Here is a 16,664-nt window from a genome sequence, read left to right on the forward strand (position 1 = left end):
TGAATTAACTCTGCAATGCAGACCATCGTAAACTGAATAAAAATAACACCCTTAGAGGCTAAATCCTGGAGACAACTGAAGATAAATCTTTTGCCTGTCCTGTTCTGTGGAAACCAGGTCTCCAGTTATCCCACACTTCTGGGGAAAAACATTCACCCATGTTAACTTATAAAAACTTCTTCAGTGCAGCCAGCATTTTCATGTTGCAAACCGATCTAGTGACTTGTGAAGGAAGTTGTGACATAACCCCTCTTACAACAGGAGGATTAGACCAAAGCTTACTGTTAACCCCCAGTATACAATTTTTAAGCTGTTTGTTAGGTGATGGAGGGAGGACAGACGATATAAATAGGAGGGTGAATTGTCCGGTAGTAATAAGATCTTAAGTGCTGACAACATGTAGGCAAATCATGCAATATGTCCTTGCTAGGATCACAGTACTGTGAAGGAATTTCTGAGAGCCAGCTGCTGTCATATCTCCATTTATGCTTTGCAAGAACAGGACAGTTCTGTGAGATCCAGAAAGGGAGAAACCAACCCAGACCATTTGCTGATAAAAGAAATTAAGTATCTAGAGAAAACAAAAAGGTTCATTGCAGCTTACTTTTTCATCAAGAGAGAAGCTGCATTAGTGCATATCTGAATACATATCCTAGAAAGGGTCAAATGGTGTCAGTCAAACATGTGAATACCAATCAAGTACTATTCTCAATATCCTTGAACTTCAAACAGAGTAATTCATCAGGCACCAGCTGGTAAGTGCTTTTATTTGTTTTCCTATGCATATCCCTTTCCAAGAGATGATACACCCTATTCTGCTGAAGGCCAAGTGTGAAATTATAATTACAATAGTATCTAAATGAAGCAAACTGGGAATCCTTCCAGAGTCATCCTGAAAACACATGAGTAACCTGGAAAGTTAGGTAGGGACCTGTGAGGAAAATGGGTCTATGTATGGGGGAAAGGAAACAGTTTCCTGAATAAGTTGTTCTCTCCAGGCCAAATAAACACCTTTAAATTAAATTTTGGAAAGTAGGTGGATCATCATGTCACATCTTTGCTGTTACAGGTAACAATACCACAATTGATGACTCTGAATATATCTGCAACTTGTACTATTTCAGAAGCCACAAACCATTTTTCTAATAGTTTAGGATCAATCCACATCTATTTCATAAGAGACTATGAACTATGGAATATCGTGCCTCAGAAAAGTAACAGATAAGAGTATAAATATTCTCTCCTCTTCAAGATCCCTCTAATAAGGAGGTATTGGCTTTGTGGAAAAGGCAAATACTCCCTAGAAGCAGACCTGTGCACCACACAAGAGTAAATAAGAGACTATATATCCTTTCCAAATTCACACCAAACCTAGTAATCCCACAAAGTGAGCAACGTTCTCCCGTTACTACTAGCACGGTTTTCTATGCCTTGCCAGGCTCACTTGATGCCATTTCTCTGCATTCACTAACTATACAGAGAAGGAAATCCAGGACAAATACATTGAGAGGAAACAGACAAATATAAACCTCTAGTAAAAACCTCTGCATGTTCCCATCTCCCCTTTCCCAAAGTTGCCAGTTATGAAGCTGTAAATTATTAGCATCTAAATAAATCTAAATTTGTAAATTAATAGCATCTAAATAAATCACCTCTTAGAACAACCCTATAGCATTTTTGTTTTGTTTTGTTTGGCTTTTCTTCTAATCAAGGTGATATCCCAGAAAAAAAAAGACACACTGAACAGCAGAGCCAACATCAGCAGGGGATTCAACATCAACACTTATCTGCTCCACCTGGAACAGGGGATAGGACACTCCTACCATCCAACGCCCTAGCCCATGGCCATTGTCACAGGGACACAGGAACAGACAACTCTGCTGCTAGGTGTCCTAGGACAACACAAGGTGAGTTTCTGCAACACATAACGGTTCCTTCTCATGTTAATGCAGCTCAATTTAGTTAATTTTAAAAGATGTGTTAATTTAAAAGATGCCTTCAGGTTACCCTCCCACCCCCTCTAATCCTGTGCTGAAGGAGCCAACATGCCTCTCACACCACCACTGCACACACCCTGTCTTCTTTAGCAGTAATGTTGTTACACAATTGCTTTCTAAAGAAGAGAAAATTTCCAGAGTATTTGCTTCTCTCAGCATTCATACAAAGCAGTCTAGCCTTTGAGTTCAGGTGTGGAAACCCTGCCAGCGAGGCTGCCCTGCTTTGCCTGGTTTTGCATTCCTTGGGAAAACCTCAACTGGCTGCATAAATTTGAGTAGCAATTTTGACTGATGCAAGCTGAGAATCAGATTTGTCTGAACCTAATTTATCTGTAGCTACAAAATAGAAACTGAGGTTTGACGGCCTTTTAAACACTGGTACCAGCAGAAGGTGACTGCCTCTTCCCTCAGCCCTTCAGATGTCCCCTGCCTCTCCCCGAGCTCACCCAGCTCAGCACACCTGGGGATCACCCTACCAGGGCCTCCAAAGAGGTCACCTACACGCTACTACTGCTGGCTGTGACGGATAATCTGGGGAGCAGCAATATTTTCCAGCAGCTTAGCTATATGCAGAGGACCCCACTGATTATACCTTAAGTCCCACAGGGTCATTATGGTCTCTCTGAATTACACCTTCTCACTACAATTAGTGCTCTTGTCCTGGCTCCTAAAAACAAGGTAGCAGCAACTAGGTCAGTTGGGGAATCTTACACAGCAAGTTGCTTCCCACCTAAAGTGAGTGTCCTTTCTGAAGATCATACATAAATATTTTGTTTAGTCTGAAAAAGGTGCAAGTGTAAAATATTTCCCCGCTTTGGTTCGTAGAGCATGAGAAAAAAGAACAGAAGTGTGGACCACTACTTCATTTGCCTTTTTGAATATTTCACACTGCTGTAGTTTACATAGATTTCTTTTAAGTCTTAGTGTGAAGGAGTGGTAATGCTGAGAAAGTCTGATATAACTTATCCCCTGTACTCGGCTCTGGTGAGGCCGCACCTCGAGTACTGTGTTCAGTTTTGGGCCCCTCGCTACAAGAAGGACATCGAGGTGCTTGAGCGGGTCCAAAGAAGGGCGACGAAGCTGGTGAGGGGCTTGGAGAGCAAGTCCTATGAGGAGCGGCTGAAGGAGCTGGGCTTGTTCAGCCTAGAGAAGAGGAGGCTCAGGGGTGACCTTATTGCTCTGTATAAGTACATTAAAGGAGGCTGTAGCGAGGTGGGGGTTGGCCTGTTCTCCCATGTGCCTGGTGACAGGACGAGGGGGAATGGGCTAAAGTTATGCCAGGGGAGTTTTAGGTTAGATGTTAGGAAGAATTTCTTTACTGAAAGGGTTGTGAGGCACTGGAACGGGCTGCCCAGGGAGGTGGTGGAGTCACCATCCCTGGAAGTCTTCAAAAGACGTTTAGATATAGAGCTTAGGGATATGGTTTAGTGGGGACTGTTAGTGTTAGGTCAGAGGTTGGACTCGATGATCTTGAGGTCTCTTCCAACCTAGAAATTCTGTGATTCTGTGATTCTGTGAACTTAAGTATTCCTAATGCTTTCAAACTAACACATGGCCTATCCAAATACTAACTTTTTCCTCTTTCCCTCAACACTCTCCCCACCTTGCTTTGTACTTTTCTAAAGTACAAATTTTGGTGGATGTTAAATATAGTACTACATTTTTTTTTATTTTTTTTTCCTACAAAGAAATGAAGTCTAGGACTACATTTACTTTAATTAGGAAAAAACAATCAAAATGTTAAATTTCCTGAAGGAAACACTCATTCCTTTTGAAGTCTGGAACATCACCAAATAGGAAAAACCACAAACAAGCAATGAAGTCTAATCTAAAAGTGAAGATGATCATCACATTGATTTTTCACAAACATTGAGAAGGAATATGCTGTTTCTTATTCAAGTCTATCTCCTCTAACAGCTGATGTAGTAACATACATGGAGGATCTTGTTTACAGCACAGGTAGTTAAGTAGATAGCATCTTCAGGAATCTGCCAAATTTCATTACACAAATCCAAAATTATCTTTAAGACAACTAATTGAAACTGGGAAAGTTATTTTTATACCACCAGAAACATTACAAACATCCTGTTCAGACTACAATATTTATTTCCTCTGATAGCTCTAAGTGAGTCAGGGACTTCAAGGATAAACCTTAAAAGCTGGGAAAACAGCTTCAGAAATAGTATGTGCACAGAGCTATACCATACTTTCAGTAAGACAGATCACCCTTTGAGTCATTCTTTTCCTCCATATTATTCTTTATTCAGTCTGATGTTCCCATATGATTTAGTAAAGTCATAAAAAATCATGAAATATTTCTCTTCAATGTTGGCAATACAAGACAGGCTTAATGGCAGTGTCTCCTTCTCCTCCCTCTGAAATGAATATTTTCCCCTCTTCCTTTCCTTCTCACTGACAGGAAAACACCACATCTTCGTCTTATTATAGTTTTATTTTTTTTCTGGTTGTAGGAGACCATGGATTATTTTGTATGTATGAGTGACAAGTGACATCTCAAATATTTCCACTATTAATTGGTTTGCCATTTTAGTGATCACAGCATCTGAACTCTGCAGAAAGATTGCTGCTGTCATTGAAGGGAAAGCTCAGATTCTTCTCTTGCCTCAAATAGGAATTGCTTTATACCTAATTAAGATCAGAAAAGTTCATTAGTCAATGCTAATTAACACTACCTAGTTGCTTTTGCTGTCTCTACCACTAATGTTCATGCCCATGGTACTCAAAAAAACAACACCGCTCTTATGCAATGAATCTAAATAGAAACAGATCTGGAGCATCATCTGGCACAAGGGCCTAAAACCACTGGCACAGGCTGTTTTCCAGGTGCCTCTGCATTTTTGGCAGGGGATTGTAGTTTGCCATTCAAGCTGAAACAGACATTTCTGTGGGAATCTTATATTTGCATAAGTTCCAAGTGCAGCAGTATTTGGGATGGGGAATAGGACAAAAAGAAACCTAAATCAAGTCACAAGCAGTTTATGTGGGACTAGTGGCTAAACCCAGGGGAGGCTCTGCAAAACAAATGAAGCAGAAGTCTACAGCTCTGAGTACCAGCTCACCCCCATCCAGGACTACAGCTAACAAACAAATCCCAGGGCTGCATGCCAGCCAGGAAATATGCTTCTGGTTATGCAAACAGCCAAAGGTTCAGAAAACATGTGCAAGCAGGAATGAGACCGAACAACAGGATCTGGGCACATTTGGGGGAAAAAGCCATACAGAGCAGACTGAACAGGACCCCAGGAAAAGGAGGTGCATTGCCAGCTCACCTGAAGCACTGCTACTGCAAACTCAGCTTTGTGATGAGGAGAGGGCTGGGAGTCTGGCCTCCTAGGGGAGGAGGGAAATAGGAGGTGTAACAAAAGTTAGAAGTACACATAAGGTGAAGAAAATCATTGAGACTCACAAGAATGTATTATAAGATCCAGAGTATTTGCACCATCCACTGTACACATTTATACAAGAACAGCAAGAGGCTGGTCGGAGGATTCATCGAGCTTGCTTAGAAATAGAATTGTAAGGCTTCTCTTTCTCCAGAATCACAGTGTCATGAGCAAGCTGGTGGATAAAAATGCAAACAAAGATGTCTGAAAATGCAAATTGAATGAAGAGAAAGGTGCCATCACCTCTGCTGCAGCGAACATTGTTAAAGCTCAGGTCACCTGTCTGATGTCTAAAAAATGAGCAAGTGCTGTATGGGGAGGGAAGGGTGAGCATGGGGAACCTGCCACTGCTCATTATCCTGAAAGGAAAAGAACATCACCAGAAAGTCTGACTTACCTTCAGCATACAAGTTCAGTGTCCACTGATGGCCAGCTTGCCCATTTCCTCCTGCCAGCTGTCTCCGGGGAATGCTGGGATCAGCAGACAAGCGTGCACATGAGTCAGGTGAGTACATCTGCACCCAGCAGCCTGAAAATGAGTTCAAACCTTGTGTAATAGATTCATTAAAAACACCTAAGGCTACAGGATCATGTTCAGAGCCAGTCTAACACTCCAAGAGCTACCTGCAGTGAAATAGCGAATTTCATGCTAGAACATGTCATTTGTGAATTATATTGGAAATTCAGAAGGACTAAGCCAAGCCTTTGCCAATGTTCAGGTGTTGTTCAGCATAGGACACAAGCATTAATCTTGATTTCTGTACCACCTCACAAAGAAATCCTCATCCTTCTAGACAAGGAGAGGAGTGAAGATTTATGGACCAAGAGGTAAAAAATTATTTTGGGCTGCACTATTTTTCTTTTATTATAAATGACTAGTGAGAAATAGAAAAAAATTAAACTGGCAACAAGCTCTATATTTCATCTAACTGCTATCTCCAAGATAAATATATCTCAGCTGTAATACATAATTTCTGACAAACTTGGAAAGACAAAAGAATAAAAGAACTCACTGGGCCTGTGATGATATTCAAGAGGCACAACCAGAAGATGCACTGTGTACTACAGGGTTATAGCATAGCTTTATGACTATAGTTCCAGATACCCTTTCTTACAGGACAGGCAAAGCAGTGGGCTGAATCTGTCTTGCTCCACATGAGTTGTTTAAATAAGTTTTACTATATTATTTCCTATTTAAACTAGTGAATTACTCCATTTATGGGTAATGTTGATAATTAAGGAAGATATTCAGATTCTATCTCCTTTAATCTCCTTACAAGGAAGGCAAAAGAAGTTACTTCAGAGTTCACACACCCTGTGATGCTTTGCCCTGCTTTCCTGTATGACCACATTCCTTCGTGCAAATGCTCTGCCCCTGTTGCTCCTCTCTGCTCCCAGAGCCTCCTGTCTCACTTGACTACTGCTTTGTGAACAGCTCCTTCTGTAACTACGATGCCCTAAACTATGGCTGCATGTAACACAGACCTGCTGAGCTGGACCCACTTAACCAATTTTTATTATTTTTGGTTGCCTTTCAGCCTTGTTTTCATTTACTTTTTATGGCTCAGGCCACAAGGCACTAAACAGGTCTTGGCACCAGGGATGACATGGTGCCAGAGGGCTGAGATTGTTCTCCATTCCCCACCTGAGGTATTTCCCATGCAGTTTTAGGGAAGAAACACTCACGTGCTTAAAAACACCAAGTGATTTAGTAATATAAAGCTCTCTTCCCCCCCCCCCCCCCCCCGAAAAGTCAGTTCCTTACTTGTCTCCAGATAAATCTTTCTCCATGAAAAGGAAGCCCTCACCTCCATGCTTTGGTTCCTCATCTATGTTGAGGGTATCCTTTCTTTTTGTTTAGGCTTCAAGGGATAGTTACAGGATGGCTTTATTCTTGTAAAGTACACAGCCAGATAGAACTCTGAAGCCTTAAGAGATAAAATGACCGACTAAAGTATACATGCTCTCAAACCAGAGGAGCACTCATCCCCATAGAGATGCTAAATTCATGCATAATCAGTTCCTTGAAAGCCTAATACAACTCCACCAAAAGTTACTGAAATACCTAGGAAAAGATTATAAATGCCTTATTCAAGAGCAGCCCAGCTGCTCTGATTCTGCCAGGAACAGAGTACAAGAAGATAAACCCATCAGGCTTCCCCTGCAGAAGATTCTTCTAGGTCAAGAATTAAACTTGAGCAGTGCGGGCTCAAGTTCTCCCCTCGAGTCCTGTGCTCCTGTGGACTTTTTTTTTTCCTTTTAAACTTCAGTGCATCTTTCCTTACCCTATCAGCATGAACTTAATCCTCGTCCCAGCACAAGTACTAAGGATGGGGTAACCTATTTGGGATTTGCTGCCACTGTGTGGCCGTTGAGAGCAAAGAGATTCAAGTAAAATGCCGTAATACGTTAAAGCTCTCAGCCAGCCTCTGGCACTGAATTTTCCTGTTAAAGAAAAAAGTGATTTATGTAGCTCGTTCACAGGCTGAATGAGAAAATACCCCCCCCAAAAAAAAGTTTGCTTAGATGAGAAATGAGTGCCTGAGTATGAGTTTCCTGGTGAGAATAAAGCAAAGTGACATTCAGGAAAGCTCTCAGCACCCCCAAGGAGCACCATCTCCTGCAGCTCTCAGTTCAACAGGTGGAATTGGTGTTTGAAGGACTTGAAATGAACACACCAAGAAAATCAGGTCTGCCTGATGCAGGATAGTTGGTAAATAAGGGTTCTCACAATCTTCTTGTAAAGCTTCCTATTGTGTACCCATGTGTTCAGGATTTTTGCGGATGAAAGAAACTCTCTCCCACCATCGAGTACAACCAGCCCTGGGGTAAACCACATGAAAATTCTGAACCCCCAAACCAAATTAGCTGGCTACAAAGCAATACAGGAACATGAAGTGAAACTGTCATATCTATTTCCAGTGAATATTAACATCAATGCATGGAAGCATAAAAACTTCCAGATGTGTCTTTGGTGTTGAGGCTTGTTCCACAGGAACTAGAAGACTCAGTGTAACCAAACCTCCACAAAGCATCTAAAGAGCACTCATCAGTTCACAGTAACTGACTACAATCAGCCCCAAACCCCTCAAAATCATCTACTTCCCAGTACTGTAATTTACCCTTACAGGTAAACCTTACAATTATAATCAGGCGGCTCCAGCTAAACTTTGTTTTGCATGAAATCCAGCAGCAAGTCTTTGAGAAAGAAGAATGAAAATCTTGATCTGCAGAGACCACCTAAGTCTTAAAGCAGCAATACCGTGGAATCTCCCATCCAGCCACAGCATTAAACCTTCAGAATAAATGTGCTTGAAATATTACAAAAAACAAAATGCTTCATTATTACTTTACTATTGGCTCAACTTCAAAACTCAAGCAGTATGTCAATTATTGCTGTGTTTTTACGCAGTATAATTGGAAAAAAATTAGTTTACTTTGTAGAAAGTAAACACCTGCAATTCTGCTATGAATTTATTCACTTTCTTTCATCCTACAGGATGGAAAAATACCTCAGACTCCTGTTCCCAGTAAAAGCATTCATACTACCTTAAACAAGGATGGGATAGCACTATTTTGCGTGCAGACATCTGCTTCATGTCAGTAAAATATACATCCTGTCTGTTATGGTCTATGACCATTACTCTTTGCTGATAAACATTCTATATTCATGTTTTTTAAAGGGGGTGCAACTGAAAACAAGCACAATTACCTATTTCCCCTATCACAAAATCAAATGTTGGAATTCAGAAAAGTTAGTTTATGCATGCAAAAGATAGAAAATGCCTCTCAGATTCAGCCACTTAGAGGCTAACAAGAGAAAAAAAACCTGGTGTCACCTCACAGACACTTCTAGCAGTATGCTTCTGCTTTGGAATTACCTGCACCAGCAGTGGTCTAAAGATAGACTATTTCTTTACAATATTGCCCCCTGTTATGAGCAGGAAGCCTCAAAGATCCATCCAGCAGTATTACCAGACTCATTTGTTAAAACGACCTCACGGATCCTCACAGACATCCTCCTTCCCTTTAAAGCTCATGTGAAGAGGGAGGCATAAGACCTGAAACATTAAGCCTGAATGTAGCTGGAAAACAGACTAGGAGGCTTTATTACATTTCCCATCAAGTTACCCTGTTTTATTGCATTGCAGTCCTTGAAAATTTGATTAGTGATTTCTCCTCTTCATTCATTCTCCTGACATCTGGATTTCAAACCTCTGATCCATATCTGCAAATATGCTAATACAAATTCCAGCTAGGTTTTGCCACTACCCACTCCTGACCTACTAAAGTTAAGTGTCAGGAACTCTAAATTTTTTATTATTTGTACTTTATTATTGCAAATTTCCTGAAGGCAGCACTAAAGGAAGGCCTGGACAAACCTAGATTCAGGTCAAAGCAAGGTACGTGAATTGTAACAAGTATTGTCACAGCAGAGAGTCTGAAGTCTTTATGCAGTGTTTTTTCAAAGTGAAAGAAAACCTCTTGAAAATATAAGACTTAAAAAATGAATTTCATTACTTTTTCTACTCAGCTTTTTCTTTGACAGAGGTCCTGCCCACTAAACTCATGCAGTGCACATGAGTACAGCCAGGTCGTCAGCACATGTCAAGTAGAGCTTACAAGCAGCTGAGCTTTGGCTGCTTGGACGCAGAGGAAGCTCCAGGGATCAGCTCTCCTGCAGTACCCATCATCCCAGAGCAGCTGCTGTGCTGCGTAGGCTCTACCTGCATATTGAGAGTGATAATACCTGTAAAAGTCAAGGATTGCAATCAACAGATGCTCTTATCATAATCAGCTTTACTTAATAGGAAGCACTTCTGCAGAACTACAAGACAAGAATGGGACAAGTTTCTTCACGTCCTCTACCCTCCAAATACTCACTTTTTTTTTTCCAGCGCATTTCAGGGATTTATACAAAAACTTTCATTGCTCCCAAAGCTTTCCAGCAGTATCATTACAATTTTGCCCTAGTACAGTATTACTGGTAGCATTACTGCAACAGAAACCCACTCCCTCAAAATCAGATGGATTTGGGTTTTTAGCCTGGTAGGCCACAGGAGAGATCCAGCTGCAGCTCCCCTTGAATCTGGGTCTGCTCCCATGGAGCATGTAGCATTACAGCATGCAAAGAGGGAGGTGTGGATAGCCTTCAGGCACCCAGCTAAAGACCAGCCCCAGCAGGGATCACAACCAGAGTGGTTTTACAGGTGCTTGGCTGCAGGGAACATTTGATTTGCAAAGCTCAAAAAAGCAACGAGAGGTGATGGTTTGGGGTTATACCACCTGCAAAGACGTGGGGAGCTGCAGTGTCTGCTTATGAGAGAGGGAAGCTGGAGGGCTCGGCAGCTCAGTGCACAAGTAAGGTGCATGCCAGCAGATGGCATCGGAAAACCATAAATCCATCGGCCCTGCTGCCTCCAGCTCTTCAGCAATCCTTCACTCCTCTAGACAGCATCGCCTTAGATGCAATACGCCATAAGTGCAATCATTGTGTTAGCTTGTGCAGTTTCCTGCTGCAGCATGAAAACACTTCAGCTCCATTTATTTACATCCTACTTCCCTGCTGTGGGAAGGATGCTAATAGCTACTTATAGAAGGGAAAAATAATGAAGTGGGGATTTGATGGGTTGCCTGTTGATACATAGAAAAAGTGTTATGCCAAGAGCAAATACAATTCTCCTCAGCCAGCTCAGCACTCTGATCCCTCTCTCAGCTCCGTGGCACTCATGTGAATTTTGGCCTCCGCATACCTGCATATATGTGAGAAGGTGGAGAGGCTTGTAAATATTGTGGTTGAATTTTAATCCCTCTTTTTTTTTTTTTTTTTGCACTGTATTTATGCAGTCCCTTGTGAAATTCCTCTCCAGTTTATCATATCATAGAGCACCTGAATTTCAGCTCACATTTCCATGACCTTCTCAGAAAAATGACACCAGTAACTGGCAGAAGATGGGAGGGAATCAGTTTGCTAACTAGAAAGAATATTTTATTTTTTTTATCTAGCTGTTGTCCCACAGCAAGAGGCCAGCATAGTCTGGCCAGCAAAGTCCCTATAAAAACAGTTCCCAGGAACTGCTTACAAGTCTAAGGTATTAGAAAATGCTGCCTTGATGATGGCAAAGGGCAACACTGGTGAACAGCAGAGCACCTGTAATTGCAGGGCCAAAACTTAGCCAAGTCATATTTTAAATATCACTGAATTTCACTCATTCCAGGTACTGTTCTGCAGTCTTCACCTCCAAATCTAATAAAGTCTTTTCTTTACATTACTATTCCCTTCTATAGATTAATAAGAGAGCTTCCAGTTTTTAAGGACAACAATATTTACATTTGCTGCCGCATACCTCCTTCCAGAGCCATGTCTTGGGGCTTTTAGGAGTATGCCTGAGCAAACATGACTCTTTATATAGACTTCAAGCAGAGGTAACTCGAGTAAACACTGACTTAAAACCTTGAAAGCTAATATTTAGCAAGCTCTTGTGTTCACAACTTTGGAAAGGTTTGCCTCTGGAAATAAAGCAAGAATATCTTCCCCTCAAAAAAAAAAAAAAAAGCCAGTGGCAAATCCACACCCAGTGCTAACACTGGAATTCCTGACTTTGTACGTTATCCTATACTGGAAACAGGCATACCCAAATGCTAGTTTTATAGAGCCAGGTTTTACAGATGCAGACCCCCAGGACAAGACTTTCAAGGGTAGTCTTTGTACCTGCCTGAGCTGTATGGGCAAGTTGCCCCATGGCTTGTAAAAGAGCTGAGTCTCAGTACAGCAAATACAAGAGGGCTACAGGCAGCCAGGGACAGATGGAAGGAAACTGAGCACTAGAAGTGGCAGACTAGCTGTAAATATACTGTGGGCCATATAGGGTGCTCCAGTGCTAACACCCTTTTTTCCCCCTCCGGTGTCCCCCTCCACAGGTCCCCCACAGCTTTAGCAGATGCTCTGTGAAAGGCTGCATTTGTACAAGTAACTCTGAGCTTTTTGCAGACAAAATCCTATGGATTTCATCCCTTCATATGATAGACCAATACTGCAGCAAATCTTTCAATTTTGTACAGTGGTGATAAGGAGTTGGAAATAAGAGGGAATAGGTCCCATCACCTAAGCAATACCTAAACAGTATCTTCCTTTTCCAGCCACCTACTTATCAGTAGCTCAAAGTAATTCAAGGACCAGTAGCATCATCCCACTTCTCAAACACGAAAGCTAAGGCACAGAGAAAGGGCTGGGCTGTGCCCAGCAGGCTGGCTGACTGCCTGGACTAAAGCAGATCTTGCCAGATTATGGTAGGGGTTCATTTGCTCAACCCTACTTTCTCTTTCAGAAGGAGCAGAGCCCAGTTCTCTCTTCTGCCTTTGCTCCCAAATCCCTCTACAGATCAAAAGTGGAACAGAAATACTGTTTTCCCAGAAGGATACTGAAAAGAACACAAACTCTCCTGAGGCATCTGGCTCAATATACAAACCTAAGGGGTCATATTTTGCAGAGCAGCTGCACTCAGCTCTGTAGAACTCAGGAATTAATTTCTCACATGCTGGAGTGCACATTCATTTGTATTTCCTCTGAACTTCAGGGGACTTTGGATTCAGCTCCAAATTTCCCAGTGTCCATTTAGGAACTGTTTTCAGATTGCAGGTGGTCCTTATCCACAGCAAATGTCACCCCCACAGGGACACCGGCTGTGGGCTGCCATAGCCAAGAGCATGGAGCACACTCTTGAGGTCTGTACTGGAGCAGCAAACTATTGCAATGTCACATTCCCAGCAGGCTCTCCAGGGAACTTTGCAGATGTTTTAGAAGCTATTTTGCAGAAATAGCTTCATTAGGAGAACTCAGCAGGAATTCGGTGCTCTCATCTCCTCACAAACTCTTCCTGCCACTTTATAGCAACAATAATTATTAATTTTGTTCATTGATTGCATGACAGGAAGAGATGAAGAGCTGATCATATTGAGGCATTGCTAAAAAGCTTATGTAGATAACTTTACATAGCACTCCCTTTCATTTTCATATGCTAGTAGGTCTGGGGAACGAGAAGTGCTCTTCAACATTATAGGCAGACCCACGCCATTTCCATTCAGACATTGGAGACAGTGGCAGCCAACCCGTGCTCTCAAGCAAAGCTTTTAATCTTTCTGACACGCAACAAGGGAGCTCCAGCAGCAATGAGAAAAATCTCCATGCATGCAGGTATTTGGATAAGCACAAAAGGCTCCTGGCACCTCTCCAACCCAAATTGCTCCCCTTTGATGTTGGATTCCATCTACCTTGTGTAACGGCCCACTGGTTTGGATGTCAGCAGGAACTGGACCTGAGGCACATACCTGTGGAGGTAGATGACTAATCCAATTAAGTGGAAGCAACTGAAAGTTGAGATGCTTCTTGTGTTCTGGACTTGAGGGAAAAAAGTCATGAACTAAGGGAATTCTATTTACTGGGAAAAAATAAGTTATTTCAAGATTCTAGTTTGGGAAACTTGCCACAGATGATCATGGAAATTATTTTACTAGTGCAATTAATTTTGCATCAGCTTATCTCCACATGCTTTCTTGGTAGCTGGTATCAATGCTTTGATTTTAGGGAAAAATCAAAGACAGATGGAATATCTTCTCCAAATATCTGCTTTCTTCCAGGCCAGTAGCAGAGTCTGGAGCAAAACACAGCTCTAGTAATATATGTGTGTTTAGATCATACAAGGCCCAACCTTCTGATCCACTTTGAAGCTTGTGTTCAGACAAGCTCTTCAGAAGCTGCTAAATAAACCCAAAAGATAATTTCTAGATTACTTCACTTACCTACACCTGTTCTGACAATTGCTTTTTGCCACTGGTACCCTTTTTTCCCCCAGATCCTTTTCTGTAAGTATTGCAAAGGCACCCACACCATGACTCTTTCAGGGTGAATTAGATATTTTTTTTTTTTTTTTACATGGTCCCAATGCTTTGCTAGGGGAAGGCAGCCTAGCTGCTAAATATAAACCTGAGCTCTGATAAAAATCCTGCAAACTTTTTTTTGCTCTTTGCCTTCCTTGAATGACTGGTGTTCATAGCATCACAAACCTGATCTTTGGATGCCTTCTCAAAAGGCAAGACTGTTTCTCTTTGCTAACGACCACCAAGACTGGACAGACTGACAAGAGTAGAGTCCTTGGCATAGCTGCAAGGTTCCCTCCATGAACACAGGACACAAACAGCAAAGAGAACTGCACTGTTCAAATATCATGGTACCAAGAGACAGGCAACAGCCCATGCACTTGCATCAGGAGTTCAATAGCTGTTCAGAGCAGTGATTGTTTAGCTCTCAAGAAACATATAAGGAAGGAACAACACTGAAATCAGCTTTAACTGAAAATCTTACATTCAAATATGAATATATATATCAAAATGCTCTCATTTTTGCCTGCCCAGGCCTTCTGGCAATTCTAGATCTGATTTCCCTCCTCCTGGCACTGGGAAGGATAAGAAACTGCTTGAACACCAGAGCAAGATGAGTTTCTTAGGAGTCCAGACCAAGTCCTCTTGCAAACTGCAGTGATGGTTGACCTCAGCTTCACATGCTAATGCAAAATGCTACTGGCACCAGGAAACACAAAAACCATCTTTTAGTTGCCACACCCTGAAGACATTATGGGCCCACAGGAAGTCAATGTCCTAATACACCATACAGCCTTCTTGTCCCCTTGGAGGTGATACAATTTCTATAAGTAGTTATTTCACCTCAAATGTCATCACTCATCTTAGCTACCTCCCTGTCACAACCTTCCTCAAATCAGCTTCCCATATCAGCTTTCACTGTCATCACTGCTCAACAATGGAAATTTTTTACCTGTCAAAAAGGACACCCCTACCTCTTTAGGACCTGACAATTCCCACACTCAATAGGACAGCTAGCACAGCTACTGCGTACTTGCAGGCTCCGGCAGAAGACCTATCAAGCTTCAAGTGGAACATTATCAGAGAAAAAACTTTGTAGCAACTTCGTATCAGATAAAGAAACGGCAATGTGTAGCCTGCACAGGAAGCTGCTTTCAATAGACTTTTAATAAGTAACCCAGGTTCTCATGAATCACTCTGCATTTTTATGCCCACACACTCCTGACTCTGCCAGTGGAATCCATAGCCATCACTGTAAATATTAGCCTTTACCAATCAGCTCCAATGGATGTGAAGATAAACGGCAACCACAACCATCTGCTAGCAAATATAGGTAAACTGAGAGCTAAGCTGCCAGCTGCACCTGCAAATCAAGCTTTTACTTTTTCCCCCATGGCCTACATTTTGAGTTACCTCCCAGAAGCTTTTGGAGGATTCTGCCAGAATGTTTCTGCCAAAAAGATAATTAAACTGACTAATCAATCAGACCTGGTCAGAATCTCACCATTTCCGCTCAGAGCTCATGCACATGTAAAACGTGCCTTGGGGACAGCTCTTCTAAGCTCACACTTCAGACCCTGAGACAAAACATTTCCAGGAGCTGCACCAAGATTTGCACACCACCAACCTTTCTCTCAAAACCCATAACAGCAAAAAAGTTGGGCAAATGGACAGGAATAGGAAGTGATTCCCATGACTTTGTCCTGTACTTGCACTTCCAAGTACAGCCACACAACATCTCAGAGCAATTACAAATATAAGCCTCAGCTTTCTATGCTTTTGTCTTGCTTTGATTTGGATAAAGTTTCTGGTGTCCAAAGTCGCCCCCCAAGTGAAGGTCTTCCAGTACATAGGGTATTCATCATATTTGTGCAAGAATGTTCAGGTGCAACCTCATACTGAAGTCACCCTTTCACAGAGCAGTAGGCATCTTGGGCAACTCACTGACTTTTCAGAATATGTTCAATATTCACTAAAAGTTATATCAGATAATCCCAAATGAAAGGCCAGTCATTCTCATGGACCTAGGGTTTCTAAAGGACACAGTTTCCAAAGTGTGAAAAGTGAGGTGGGAGGTATGGTTCGGAGATTATCTGCTCAACCAAAATAGCTATTTTGTGCAAATTATTTTGGAGATATGTTCCTTGAGGAATTTGTTTAAAAGATGAGGAATAATCTCCCTTTCCTTTATTTTTAAATAGATCAAATACACAGTAACCCCAACTTCTTTCTGTGGCTAAAACCAGTAAGCACAGGTAGCCAAGATATGCTGGCAGGCAGTTCACACATTGCTCGCCTCATGGCAACCAAGCAACCCAACTCTTCACTTCAACTCTCAAAGCATAAGCAATGAGAGAGCATGAAAGAAATCTAATAATCTTTCCAT

At 41.8% G+C, this 16,664-nt stretch overlaps 1 protein-coding gene across 4 annotated transcripts in view; it reads right to left on the bottom strand.

Moving 5' to 3' along the window:
* The window catches only part of MCTP2 (multiple C2 and transmembrane domain containing 2), a 155,009-nt gene that overhangs the window by 130,802 nt on the left and 7,543 nt on the right, over positions 1–16,664 (bottom strand). For all 4 annotated transcript variants that reach the window (XM_068695706.1, XM_068695708.1, XM_068695705.1 and 1 more), the window contains exon 2: positions 5,799–5,930. The gene's annotated coding sequence lies outside the window, so the exon portion shown is untranslated. The remainder of the gene's footprint in view (positions 1–5,798; positions 5,931–16,664) is intronic.

The sequence above is a fragment of the Anas acuta genome, chromosome 12, assembly GCF_963932015.1.
Source record: "Anas acuta chromosome 12, bAnaAcu1.1, whole genome shotgun sequence".
Classification (NCBI taxonomy): domain Eukaryota; kingdom Metazoa; phylum Chordata; class Aves; order Anseriformes; family Anatidae; genus Anas; species Anas acuta.